This window comes from Notolepis coatsorum (genome assembly GCF_963971535.1).
Source record: "Notolepis coatsorum genome assembly, chromosome: 20".
In the NCBI taxonomy this organism is placed as follows: domain Eukaryota; kingdom Metazoa; phylum Chordata; class Actinopteri; order Aulopiformes; family Paralepididae; genus Notolepis; species Notolepis coatsorum.
In genome coordinates this window covers 24,789,350-24,802,547 of record NC_140184.1, presented here as the reverse complement: position 1 = coordinate 24,802,547, position 13,198 = coordinate 24,789,350, and the positions used below count along the sequence as shown (strand labels likewise).

The 13,198-nt window shown below is 41.2% G+C and overlaps 1 protein-coding gene across 4 annotated transcripts in view; it reads right to left on the bottom strand.

The window, feature by feature from the left end:
- The window catches only part of marchf7 (membrane-associated ring finger (C3HC4) 7), a 63,479-nt gene extending 50,514 nt beyond the window's left edge, over positions 1-12,965 (bottom strand). Inside the window, exon 1 of one of the 4 annotated variants that reach the window (XM_084337762.1) lies at positions 12,908-12,965. The gene's annotated coding sequence lies outside the window, so the exon portion shown is untranslated. The other 3 variants (XM_084337765.1, XM_084337764.1, XM_084337763.1) reach the window with 3 other exon arrangements.
- Between the last annotated feature and the right edge of the window lie 233 nt (positions 12,966-13,198).

Below are 13,198 nucleotides of genomic sequence, written 5' to 3'. Positions count from 1 at the left end.
CGTAGGCGGGGGTGAGGCCCATGATGTGGGACACCACCTGGCCCCGACGAACATAGGCCCCCATTGAGGGGAGAAATGGGTAGACAACGTCCACCCCTCTCACCGGGCGACGTTGCCAGAGATGACCTATTAGATCATCAGGGACAGGAACAGGATTTGCAACGGCCGCCACCGCCATAAGCTCGGGAAACAAAGCCTGCAGTTCCCCCTGCAGACTTTCCTCCACCGAGCCCGCATCCCTCACAGTCATACAGCAGGCTTCGACTGGTCAAGGAGCCACACTCCGATGTGGCTGATAGTAGGGCATCCTGCCGACGAGTCCGAGGGTCTTCCCCGACATCTTCAAACAAGGCGCCCCAAGGAGACATTTCACCCCCCTCCAGTGTTACCTGGACGGGCGGGATACATGTCTCCACCGGGCCTTCAAATAAGAACCCGTCCGCCTCTACCATGTAATCCTCTGTTTCCATCGGGCAGGTAGAGACCGACGCATCCTCACTGGGCTCCAGCAACTCACCAAACACAGGCCGTTCACGTCTGCAAGCCACCATCTTGCGACGGGAGCTAGCAGACGCAAAAAGTTTGCGTCTCAAATCCTCTGGAACCAAAGGAACCGGCCGCTCAACAGCGGACGATTCCCCGGAAGCAGAGGAACCAGAGCCAGGACCAGGCCATCGCAGAGGCGACGGCACCGGTGCACCAGCTCCTTGGAGAGGCAAACTACCCATCGGACGCCTACCGGGCGTGGCTGTCAACCACGAGAGAGGCAACAGCCCTGCACCAGAACGCACAACGGAGGCGGAAATGGAGAACCGCTGGTGGAGAGTGGCTCTGCGACTCTCCGAAGTAGACATTATGACTTAGATTTTTCTATTGAATATTTATGAGAGAAGAAAAAAATAAGCACAATGTAAACACGTCTCAACTTTCTTCAGCTAACAACCTCGTCAAGTGGGGATCTACCGAAGGCACTTCCTTGTGGTGAAAGTGAAGAAGGAGGCGAGTAGGTGACCACACACCTGCTTATGAAGGTAAGCGGAAGGGGGTGTGGTCAGACGGATGTAAAGGTACATGGTGGAATTTTTTATTCAGTGCTCGTGCACAAAGTGAAGTACAGTGCAGACAGGTGCTGAGCAAGCCATAAACGACATAGAACTGAACTGTTTGTATTACAGTCATATTCCAACTTAACTGAATGCACATGTATGGACTACTGTACCATTACATGTATTGAAATGAACAATGCAACTTCCTTATAATTTTTTTTTTTTTTATGAATAATTAAATGTCGATACTTGGCGTCCCTGTATCGATACAGTATCGCCACGCAAAGTATCGCGATACTACTACATATCGATTTTTCCCCCCACCCCTAGTCAGAAGGTACTCCAAAATGAATAAATCCCAGTCGTCCCATCGCGATCGCAATTACTCGTGTATATTGGGCATGGCTATCATACGAGAAACAATAGATTTGAGGCATCAAATCTCCGACCGATTGCTATGTACTGATCCACTTTGAGGGGGAAGCAGCCGGAGGTAACTCAGTACTGGAAGACAACTGATATCCCCAGTTTAAAAAGTAGACGATACTACCACCTGGCGGGATCCGATCGTCATTGCAATTTTAACGTAGGCAGCAGTGCCAGGGAGATACAGGCAGCTCCGAGCGAGTGTTTAGAATGAGGATCAAAAGGAAAAAGATCAAAGGATCTAAAAACGAGAAAACTAGTTTTTGGCGTCCAAGTGTTTGCGACGAAACACAAGTATACTCGTTTTTGGTGCCCAATGAGTTAAGAGGTTAAGGTTGCGTTTTTTCTCCAAATGTAGCCGAGAGTAAAGACCCTAACCCTATCAAAACGGCAGTCAAAGTGTATATTTTCAGCACTACGTTTGTTTACCAATGATTTTAAGTGTTATTAGCTAAATATGAGTTCATAAATATCTTGGCACATACCGGATGAATTAGACGCGAGCAAATAATGAGTCATGAAAGCGTTGTAGTCTTAAGACAGAAGAGACCCAGGGCTTTCAATACATAGAATTTCATAAAACTACACTACCCAGCTCACACCAGCCTCTGAAAATATTCTTTGTAAAAAATTCAGACGTGATTATATCGAGATTATATCTCACAGGTCGAACAAACCTGAACGTTGGCATAAAACGCAGTTTTTATTTCTTTTTATTATTTATTTATTTTTGGGCTTTCTGTATTTTTCACCATCCCAATTTAGTCGTTATGCCAATTCCCTTCCTGGTCGTTGCGCACATTGCCCCAATGTCGGCCTGGGGAGGGTGTAGAACTACCACATGCCTCCTCCAATAGTTTCACTGGGGGAACTTACTGTGTGCAGAGGTTCACGCCATTTCCCCCAGATCCCCTCCCTGCTGAACAGGCGACCGACCAGTAGGAGTCGCAGTTTACAACAACCAGGACACATATACCCAACTAACACTGCCAATTGTGTTAGTAGGGACGACTGACCAAGTCAGAGGTACCGCCGATAGCTGGATTCGATCCCAGTCTCTGCGGTGGTCTGCGAGAGCTTAGTCCACTGCGCTACCCAGCCACACCGTCGTAGTTTTTTTTTTTTTTTTTTACCATTCTGTGAACATCTAGGGAAAAAAACATGTCTCAATCTAATGAAATGGCGGAGCTTTTTACATTATAAAAAGGTAACTGTACTTACAGTAGATTTCAGTCACGGTCTTTGCTGCCCTGTTATGGTACTAAATAGAATTTTCTGAGAATATGGCTTAAGAGGTTAAAATCATTGGTAAACAAACAGTGATGAAAATATACACTTTGACTGCCGTTTTGATAGGGTTAGGGTCTTTACTCTTGGCTACATTTGAAAAGGAAACGCAACATTAATTAATACGGACTGTATTGATCCATTTATGGCGTGAAATAAATCTCGGCCCGGCACCTGTTCAAACTAGTCCGGGCAGTAAACTACCTTCCAAATAAAATAATGTTTCGAGCATTGAAAATGTAAATCAACAATCACTTCCCCCCCCCCCCCATTCTACCCGAGTCCTCGGGTAGGCTGAAGCAGATCCCTCAGTGCAAACCAAAAACGCATATAACGTTATGTTAACCCCCCTCAATGTACAGTGATTCAAACCCATAACGTTATGAATAAAACGCATATAACGTTATGTTATATAACGTTTATGAGTGAATCTGGTAGTTGTTTTGATAAATATGTACATTCCGCCGATTAACATTACATTTCCGTGAGTAGGTCGCTTAACATTACAAGGCTCGCTTAACACACGGGGACCTCTGCCGCGCGCTGCAACACACAGAGGAGGCGCGGCGTAGCGGCAGGCGTGGATAAGGGGGCGTGCTAGCGCGGGGTCAAGTGGGCGTCGTGGCCAATCAGAGGAACCCGGAAACCGAACTGCGTTGTATTTGGCATAGACTCCACTACAGACCAATTATCAGTGAATGTTCATGCATTTTTAAGAAGGGCTACTTCCACAAAAAAACAAAGAACTCACCAAAACATCCCAGTAGCACCTTATCTAAATGTTCTATTTCATATATGGAGATTCATATTTATTTATGTATTGCATGCATTTCTACATTTTATTTCCTATTTTGTTTATTCATGCCAGTATCTTTCTTTCTTATGTGTGGAATTCTACAAGGCATGTAGGTGTATATGTTTGAGGATGATATCCTCCAACACACACACCACTCGAAGTAAAAAAAGAAAATAAAAAAAAAATTCGATTTTTTTTTTATGTTCGAAGCTTGTGCCATCGAACGAAGCTTCGAAGTATTTAAGACAGCCCTAGTTCTTACCTGGTCTCTGATGTAATGCAAAGAAAAGTATCCAATTATCTGATCGCCATTGCAAATACTGCTCGTGGAGGTCTGTCCCACGTAGGGCTGGGCGATATGACCAAAAACGTTATCGCGATAAAATTATAAAATTATTTTCATATAATTCGATATCGATAATTATCGTCGATATAATGTCCGTCAAGTTTAATTAACTTCTTATGCTGCTGCGAATGTCTCAAGTCGAGTTGATGTCGTCATCAGTCTGCGCACGTTAGCCGACAAGCGGAGTATCTCATGACAATAAATATGACACTAAAATACTCTCTTCCGCCACAATATATTGAAACGACGTCCACTGTATATCCCACACTACCATAAACGTGGCCTCAGAATTCAAAACACACATACTCGGCACGTAAATATATAAAACAGTGCCGTGCAAGCTAGTTATCCTAGCCAGCCTGTTGGTTCTAAGCGGTGGATTCCATGACAATGTGCTAAATATGACACTAAAATACTCTCTTCCGCCGCAATATATTGAAACGACGTCCACTGTATATCCCACACTACCATAAACGTGGCCTCAGAATTCAAAACACACACATACTCGGCACGTAAATATATAAAACAATGCCGTGCAAGCTAATTAGCCTAGCAAGCCTTGTTGTTGAGTGAGTCCTACCTCCTTCCGGGTCTCGGCCATCTCCTTCACTGATTGGTTGTTAGCTGTTGTGCGTAAGCACGTCATCACGTAATGCTGGTTGTTGTGAGTGAGTGTGCTGAGCCGAGGCTGAACGGAGCCAAGCTTGGAAAATCGATATATCGAAACTTTGCGACCACGTTTCATGTTTATTTCGAGGAAATAATTTATCGCGATAGTTATCGTTATCGTTTTATCGCCCAGCCCTAGTCCCACGTTGTCCGTCAGGGGGGGGGGGGGGGGGGGTTTGGGGGGGGCAGCCTTGCAGATGTATCGTTGTAAACGCTCATCCTGCCGGAGTATTTAAACCCCGCCCGCACTGCTCAGATCGGCCCAGAAAATAAACTACATCATTTCTAATGGAGTGCAATACCGGCTGGAAGGCGTAGGCGGCGGTATTGGCCCTTTTGCGAGCTCAGACCCATTCCCAATGATAACATCAGGCTGGATGGATGAAAAATGAATGGATATAGCTAATAAAAGAAATAACGATTAAAACCAGAGTTTTCTCGTGATTGGCACTGAACGGTTGGCGAGTTAACCCGACTTTTCTCGTGACTGGCGTAGAATGAGTTAAGACCAAGTGCAAAAAAACAAACATCTTGAATGGCTGCTTGTAGGGAAAAGTCAGGCAGAGTTATGCTACTTTGCTCTGTTTGGTGGTTATTTGGTTTTGTAAAAAGCAAAGCACATATGCTATAGAATCTTCAAATATATATATATATTTTAGAGGATGTGAATAAATCAAATATGAACAAAATCATGAAAAAGCTAAAATTACAATTTCACCCTACAAATGAATAAAGTTAACAGGATTCCAGATAGAACCCGATATAGGACTGCCATCAGTCCACCAATATTATCAGCCTATGGACCTTTTGCCGATGAGTATCAGTTCCGTTGCTATGGCATCAATAGAATTCTTCAAAATAGCATCCTTTGAGAGGAATCGGACTCGTGCAGTAAATTGTTCTTTAGTGAAATACTAATAGCCACTTCTCAGTTAAAAAAAACAGTATGTAATTGGCAGGGCTCTACAGTGCGACCAAATTGCTCGCATATGCCCCTAAAAATATTTGTATGCGAACCGTAAAAATCAATTACGCGCACGCTGTGCGAATACAGATTATAGCCTCTCTCGTCTTTTTTTTTCTCCGCTGCGAGATCGTTAAAAAACTACAAGTCCCACATTGCACTCAAGCCAACGGTCCAATCACAGTAGAGTGAAGTGACTGGTTTCATGGGAAATAAAGCAAATGACCAATCGGAAAATCTCATTTTGCTTGTTTACTTCCTGAAACTCCGCGATCAGGGCTCTCGTTTTCCAAGACACCAACTTATTATAGTCTCTCTCTTACCAATAGCAATAGATTTTAGAACACCTAGATTTATCGATAGCAATAGTAATATAACGTTAATGCAACAAAACGAATGCCTTGCTTTGTTAATCATAACGTTGATGCAGTAGCGTATGTCGGTGTGTTGGCTGTAACGGACATGACAATAACATAACGTGTACACATTAAAATTGCGATAATCTATTCTAACATTTTCAAATCGATGCAGTTGAATTTCCCCCTTAGGATCGATGCATTGTTACACCCCTACACCAAAGTCACTGGCCCACTGTGTATCTGTGTGTATAATAACTTGGCTAGCGTTATCAACAGCAGAGGTGGGCAATGGGTCCAGCTGCAGCGCCGGAGTGCAAGCGATGTGATGTAATTGGCAGACTCGACTGTCAATCAATGGTCTACCTGACACACAAACTCAAACAATGTTTCTGTACTGGAGGTGTGATTGATTGATTGATTGAAATCTGTATTAACAGATTGCAGAATGGGTACAATACAGTACAGCTCAATACACACAATTGTTAAGGGGATGCAGACCAGAGAAAGACTTTCGTCTTGTTTACATCAGGGTCCCCCATTTCAATTAATCAGGAAAGTGTACAGTAGGAAAGTGTACAGTATTTCAATAGGCAACCCTGAAAGGATTATTTTTCTAGAAGAGCAACACAGCCAAAACATAAGCATTGTATGCATAAAAGGGGCTAAAGTTAAGTGACTGAACCTTTTGTAGCAGTAGTTTGATTTGATAGTTTATTTGATAGGGACAGCACATGTTAATGAACATCAAGTACTAAATACAAAATGTAAACATGCAGGGTTGTAGCAAGAGCTCATTTACACACATGCACGCACAGTACAAATATACATTTATTTTTGAAAAAAAAATAAACTCTGTTACTTGAAATATTTTCACTGTGCTCCTAAATATTTTTGGGTGCTCCTAAATTTCTTCATTTAGGAGCACCTGTGCCCCTAGTGAAAAAGGTTAGCGTAGAGCCCCGATTGGGTTTAACAGCAACCTCCAAGAGCCCTAGTTGGTTGGTACTGTGCTTCGTTTAGGTTCGATGTGCGGGTTGGATTTGAGTGAATTACATTTCAGAGAATAAATATACTTTTTACTCCTTACATTTAAAATGCAGACCTACAAAGTACAAATCTTGCCGGGCCAACAATTTTAATTAGAATATTTGTTTCGAACTAACGTTATTAACTTATTAATCCTGTGGCCACTCTTTATTTAAAAACAGCCAATCAAATCACCATCAATAGAAAATTAACCCACCCATATACCCATGCTGATTGGTCCTTGTGCAAGACTAGAAAGCGGGGATCTTTGAAGTTAAACCAAAAGTTTTACATGAGTAAATACAGCTACTGCTGAAGTTAACGGGAACGTTCTGGTCTTGTGAGCAATTATTTTTATGTGTACTAATTTTTCTATGGCAGTGGTTCCTAAACCTGTCTTCGAGGCACCCCATGTATTTGTTGTTAAATTCCACCAACAGCACACTTGACTCAACTTAAATCAGGTCAAATAGTTGAAAACCATTTTAAATTCTGCCCTATGCTTACTGAGAAATGTCCACTGTAAGCTTGTTAACATTTTGTAGCAATGCTAGCCAGTATCTGGTTTGGTAAACTAGCAAGCCGAACCCATTTGTTTCCATTAGCATTGCTACAAAATGCTAACAAGCTTTCAGTGGATATTTTCATTAACCAGTGCCGATTAAAAAATTATGTTCAACTATTTGACAAGAACCTTAGGATGTGCAATGTCGAACCCACATATAATAAACATTTTTTTTGTATTCCAAGGCTGTAGTTTGGCCAACTTTACAACTGGATGCTGTGATGTGAATGCTGTCCATGTTAGTTTACCTCGACATGTTTTTTCAAATTTGATGAAGTGCATTAAATCATTTGAATGCAAAAAAAAACGTGTCCTCCGTTCTTTAATTTCAGCATCGTCTATTGCAGAACATTCCATTGTGGGCCGAGTGTATGCTTGGTTTCATTCCAGCCTTGCCTAAATACCAACTAACTCATCTGGTGCAATGTGTAGTTAAAAATGAAAACTTGGGCCACGATGGAATGAGTTTGAGACCCCTGGTCTATCCCTTACAATTAGGGGTGTAACAATGCATCGATTCTAATGTGACGATTCAACTGCATCGATTTTAAAATGTTATAGTAATCGAAATTTAAAAAAAAAGTTTTTTTGTGTATTGTTTTTGTGAATCAGTTCCCCCATCCACATTTGTGTATTCAAAAAAAATTGGGTGAATTAACTGATAGAAAATTAATCAAAGTCAAAAAATTTAGAGATTTCATGATGCATTGAATCGTTGCCTGAATCGTTGTGAGGTTGCATCGTTACACCCCTACTTACAATAGATACTCTGACTTTTACTTGGAGTACGATTTTGAGATGGTACCCATACTTTCACTTAAGTATAATTTCTGGGCACTTTTTACCCCCCTGCTTTTAACACTTGAGTGCCACGGACGCTTTTTGTCGTTAGATCATGCCGCCAGTTGAATGCCAGCAACGCTATATAGCGTTTGTCGTTTTTTTTTTATTTATTAACGATTTGAATTCATATTTCATCAATCGAGCCTCACGCTAGTGCTGCAGACTCTCTCCGAGCTCCATTGGGAAAATACCGCCCCCTATCGTCTCTCCCTGTGGTACTGCACCCCATTGGATTAGACTGATGGGGGGGGGGTCCAGGTTCCTCATTTTACTTATCCGGCGAGCCATCTGAAGAGACCGAAGTGATTGGCGAGCCAGAAAACGTGGAATACATATTTACAGTACCCAGCGCTGAATCAATAAACACGATCGATATTTGGAATGGCGATCGGGAATTGGAATAATCTTTTTGGAGAACATCTGATCTGAGGTAAGCAATTTATTTTACCAGTCTTTGGGTAATCGGATCTGTTTTCACCTATATATCAGCGTTTGCCCCATGTGTGTGTAGGGCTGGGCGATATATCGAGTATACTCGATGTATCGCGGCTTGTTCTATGTGAGCTGTAGTAAATTACTATATCGTGAACATCGAGTATATGTTGTCACGTCGCGGCTGATATGAGACTTGCTTTAGTGCAGAGCGTTCCTCTCATTTCATTATAGACAGACCAGCGCGGACCTTAAATGACATGCAATGGGCTAACGTTAGCTGCTAAGTTAAACCATAATAGGCTAAGCTAACTAGCGTTAGCTCTTAGCTGCTAGCGTTAGCTCAAAGCAGACTCCACGACACGACATTAGTGAGAAAGGGGGGGGGGTTATATTGACGACGCTTGACAGAGGTTTAAAGATAACGTTATTCGTTTCTTGCATCCAGTTTCAATCTCTGTGTGTTCAACTTCCTGTGTTTACAGTAGAGTGTGACATCATCGCCTACGGCAGCTCTCTCTCTCTCCCAATCTCTTCAATGATTTAAAGTGGCCAAACGTTACAGTATAAATACTAACTGGATAGTTGATGATATAACCATTTCATTTCATTATCTGAAATATTCTAAAATCATTAAGTCTGCTATAAGCCATTATCCCGTTGTAAGGCTTTGTGTGATTATTATTTTCTCACAGTAGTATATATATATATATATATGTGTGTGTGTGTGTGTGTGTGTTTGGCTAAAGTGGATAGAAAACACAGTACTGTGCAAAAGTCTTGTAAGATGTAAATACAAATTTTTATTAGTGCGTCAGTAGACTACTCTTAGTACATTTTCATTTAATAATTTTTTAAAGCATCTTCATGGTTTAATAATGGAAACATATTTTGCAGGGACTTATTATAATCATCATATTGGCGTGACTGTATGCATCAAAGGGTTAAATCAAGCATTTTTAAGTGCTTTAGAGGAAATGTCAAAATATTGCGATATATATAGTGTATCGTGATATGGCCAAAAAATATCACGATATAATTTAGAGGCCGTATCGCCCAGCCCTGTGTGTGTGTGTGTTGATCAGGAAATGAGAATATATTTTTCAGCCCGCTTCTCTAGCGTGCATAAGTACACATATACTATCGATAATCTAGTGTTTATTTGAAAACGATTCATAAATAGGCCGAAAAATGACAGTTGTGTATTCCAGAATATTCCAGTAAATGCTGTTTATCACGGAATCTATATATTTTCCTGAAACTTACGAAAACAAGGGCTTTTCAAAATGCTATCAAACGGAAATGAACCGATTAAAAAACAATCAATTTCGACAATGTTGACTGCAAACAAGTCATTGATAAGCGACGGGCAGATTAGACACAGCCATAATTTTAAGACAGATTATGCGTTTAGAGCGCCATCATTGAAGTGGGTGGTGGCATTCAACAATGTTTTACCATCTTAACCAGTGGCAACCAAAGTGTTAAGGAACCCAGTAACATTGTACACATCGATTGCACATATGGCTAAAAAATACTCAAAGCCGACAACTTGCTAGTTTACCTCATGGGTAGGGATGGGTACCGAATTCGGAACTTTTGAGGTACCGAACCGAAATACGTCGGTACTACCGAGTATCGAATCAAGTGAGAAACCGAAAAAAAATGAAAAAAAAAAAAAATTACTTTTTTTTTTTTTTTTACTTTTTTCTTTTCATGTCAACGTTCACACGCACAATATATGCTTACCTAGGATTTGACTTGATTCAACAACAAAGCAGTCAGAGCAATGACAAGCCGAAAACTGTCGAAATTGTAGTTATTTGAAGTTTGGATTTTTTTTTTACGACTGAGGTAGGTAAATAAAATTTCTTGAGACTAAAGTACCGAAAAAAGGTACCGTTGGGTACCGGTATCGATTCACAGGTACCGTACCGGTATCGGTTAAAATGTGAAAGGTACCCATCCCTACTCATGGGTGAGTTCATTCAAAGTAGTACGTCAAGTACAGAATATCAAAACATTTCACTGTCCACTTAAGCTAAGTTTAGCACTAGGGCGGTCTTAAAATACTTCGAAGCTTCGTTCGATGGCACAAGCTTCGAACATAAAAAAAAATATCAAAGTAAAAAAAATATATATATATAACCTTTTTTTAATAATTTAATTTTTTTGCCTCCAATCTTGCGCGTCCATTCCAATGAAACAAAAGTAAGCAGCGCCTTCCCGCCTCCATTCCAATGAAACGAAAGTAAGCGGCGCCTCGACTCCACCTCTCTACAACAAGCATGTGGAGATTATCTGTGTTGAAAACAACAAGGACATGTGCAGCAGACATGTCGACGAAGAAGCGAAGCAATGCCGTTTGTTATTTAAGACTAATGTTGGACAGATGTGTTCATTGTGCTGCTTTTTTAAAGTGTCCCGACCCATATAAAAATATGTCTTAATAAAACGTGCTTAATTAAGTCGAATTCTGCCTTTGTCTCTTATCAACTACATATACATATTTATATAATTGTTTGCTTGATAGACGAAGGTTGCAACATAATTATGTAATGTCATGTCGTTGGCTGTGAGAGCAGCCCCACTGCACCCAGGCAGGGCAGCTGAGTGAAACCTTGTTGGCTGCATCAGTCACAAAAGGGGCTACTTAATTAATTAATCCAATCCACTTTATTTATAGAGCACATTTAAAAACAACAAAGTTTACCAAAGTGCTGTACAAGTCCCACAACATAAGATTTTTTTTTCTCAAAGCTTCGAATTAAAATCAAAGCTCTGCCCCGAAGCTTCGATTGCCAAAAAAAGCTTCGAAGGTCAGCCCTATTTAGCACCCAATGTAGGCATGTTGCTTTGAGTAAACATACCTTACTTGATTAGCATTCAAAGTATGACGCATCCATAGGCATGGTAGAAGGCTGACAGGCTACTGAAACGTTTGCACGACGTACTGTAACTAGGCAGGTAGCGTTATATACTGAAGATGTCATTTATTTATTGTTTTAAAGATGCCGACGTTATTCGGTTAATAATATCCAAGTGGGTCCTACTGGCATAATGCAGTCTGCTCCGTCATGAATGATCTGTAGTAGTTGCATGCTATAGTTAGGCCTAAACACAGAGAGAGAGAGAGAGAGAGAGAGAGATCTTTTGGTAACATAACATCCCAACATTGGGTAGATAATGTTAGATATGTTCTGATTTTGTAACATGCATGTCTTCTCCTGGTGGCTGTCTGTAACAGTTCATGTCAAGTTGCACACACCAACTATGCAGCACAAACACAGAAAGTGGTGCGCTTGTATATATATATATATATATATATATGACACACTAAAACTTGTATTCTCCCCTGGGATCCATGTCTGATTGGAAACTTTATTAACAGATTGCAGAATGGGTACAGTACAGTACAGCTCACTACATACAATTGTTAAGCCGGGGTTGCAGACCAGAGAAAGACTTTCGTCTTGTTTACATCAGGGTCCCCCATTTTCAATTAATCATATAATGTCTGGCCCCCACACAGAAACAGCAGCTTTGATAAAGCAGCACCTAGCTAACATTAGCAGCTAGCTCGACAGTCGACACTGACAGCTCATGCAAAGCAGAAGAATGTTCCAGCAGCGCAGCTCGGTGAACGTCGACCATCTCGTTTCGTGCAGAATGTCATTTCGTGTTTCCCCCACACAGCATGTCCGATTTAATAATAATACTAGATGTTGACGTTAGCTAGTACCGCTAGCTAGCCACCTACAGACAAATCTGGAATCAAAACAAGCACGTGCAAGGAAGGGGGAAACCCCTGTATATTTGCATTATTATTTAATAAAGAAAGTGTACCCAAGTAGACAGCTGCCTGGCTAGTTGGTGTCAACTGTCATCGTCGCTCGCTGGTTTAAATCCATGCAGATCTACTGACCCGTCTGTTGATGTCTTTCATGGTCGGACGGATTTAGCTATGTAGCGTAACGTTAGCAGCCCTGCCTCCTGCATTTTATTATTTCCACGCTGACTAACTAATACGCGCTCTTGTGCTGAAATTGTACCGTTTATTCTTACCCGCTCAGTGTGATGACATTGTAGTGGTTGTTATTATTATTAGCATAGTGCGAGATAGTGTCAGTTTACATTCTTCTTCTCACCTTTGCTTTCAGTCTTCCTTGATTTCAACATTGATGATGATGGCGTCTGTGTGTGTTGACTGAGGAGAAGGTCATGTGATTTATAACGAGCAATGGCTAAATCCCATGTTCTCTGTGGACGCCCTTGGGCGTGGCCATTATTTAGAAGAATCTCTCTCTCTCTCTCTCTCTCTCTCTCTCTCTCTCTCTCTCTCTCTCTCTAAAGTATAACAACACCAGAAGCTCGCAATAATGTAAAATAGGCCTTAAAAAATACAATGGTGAAATAATAAAATATCTACATTTAAAGCT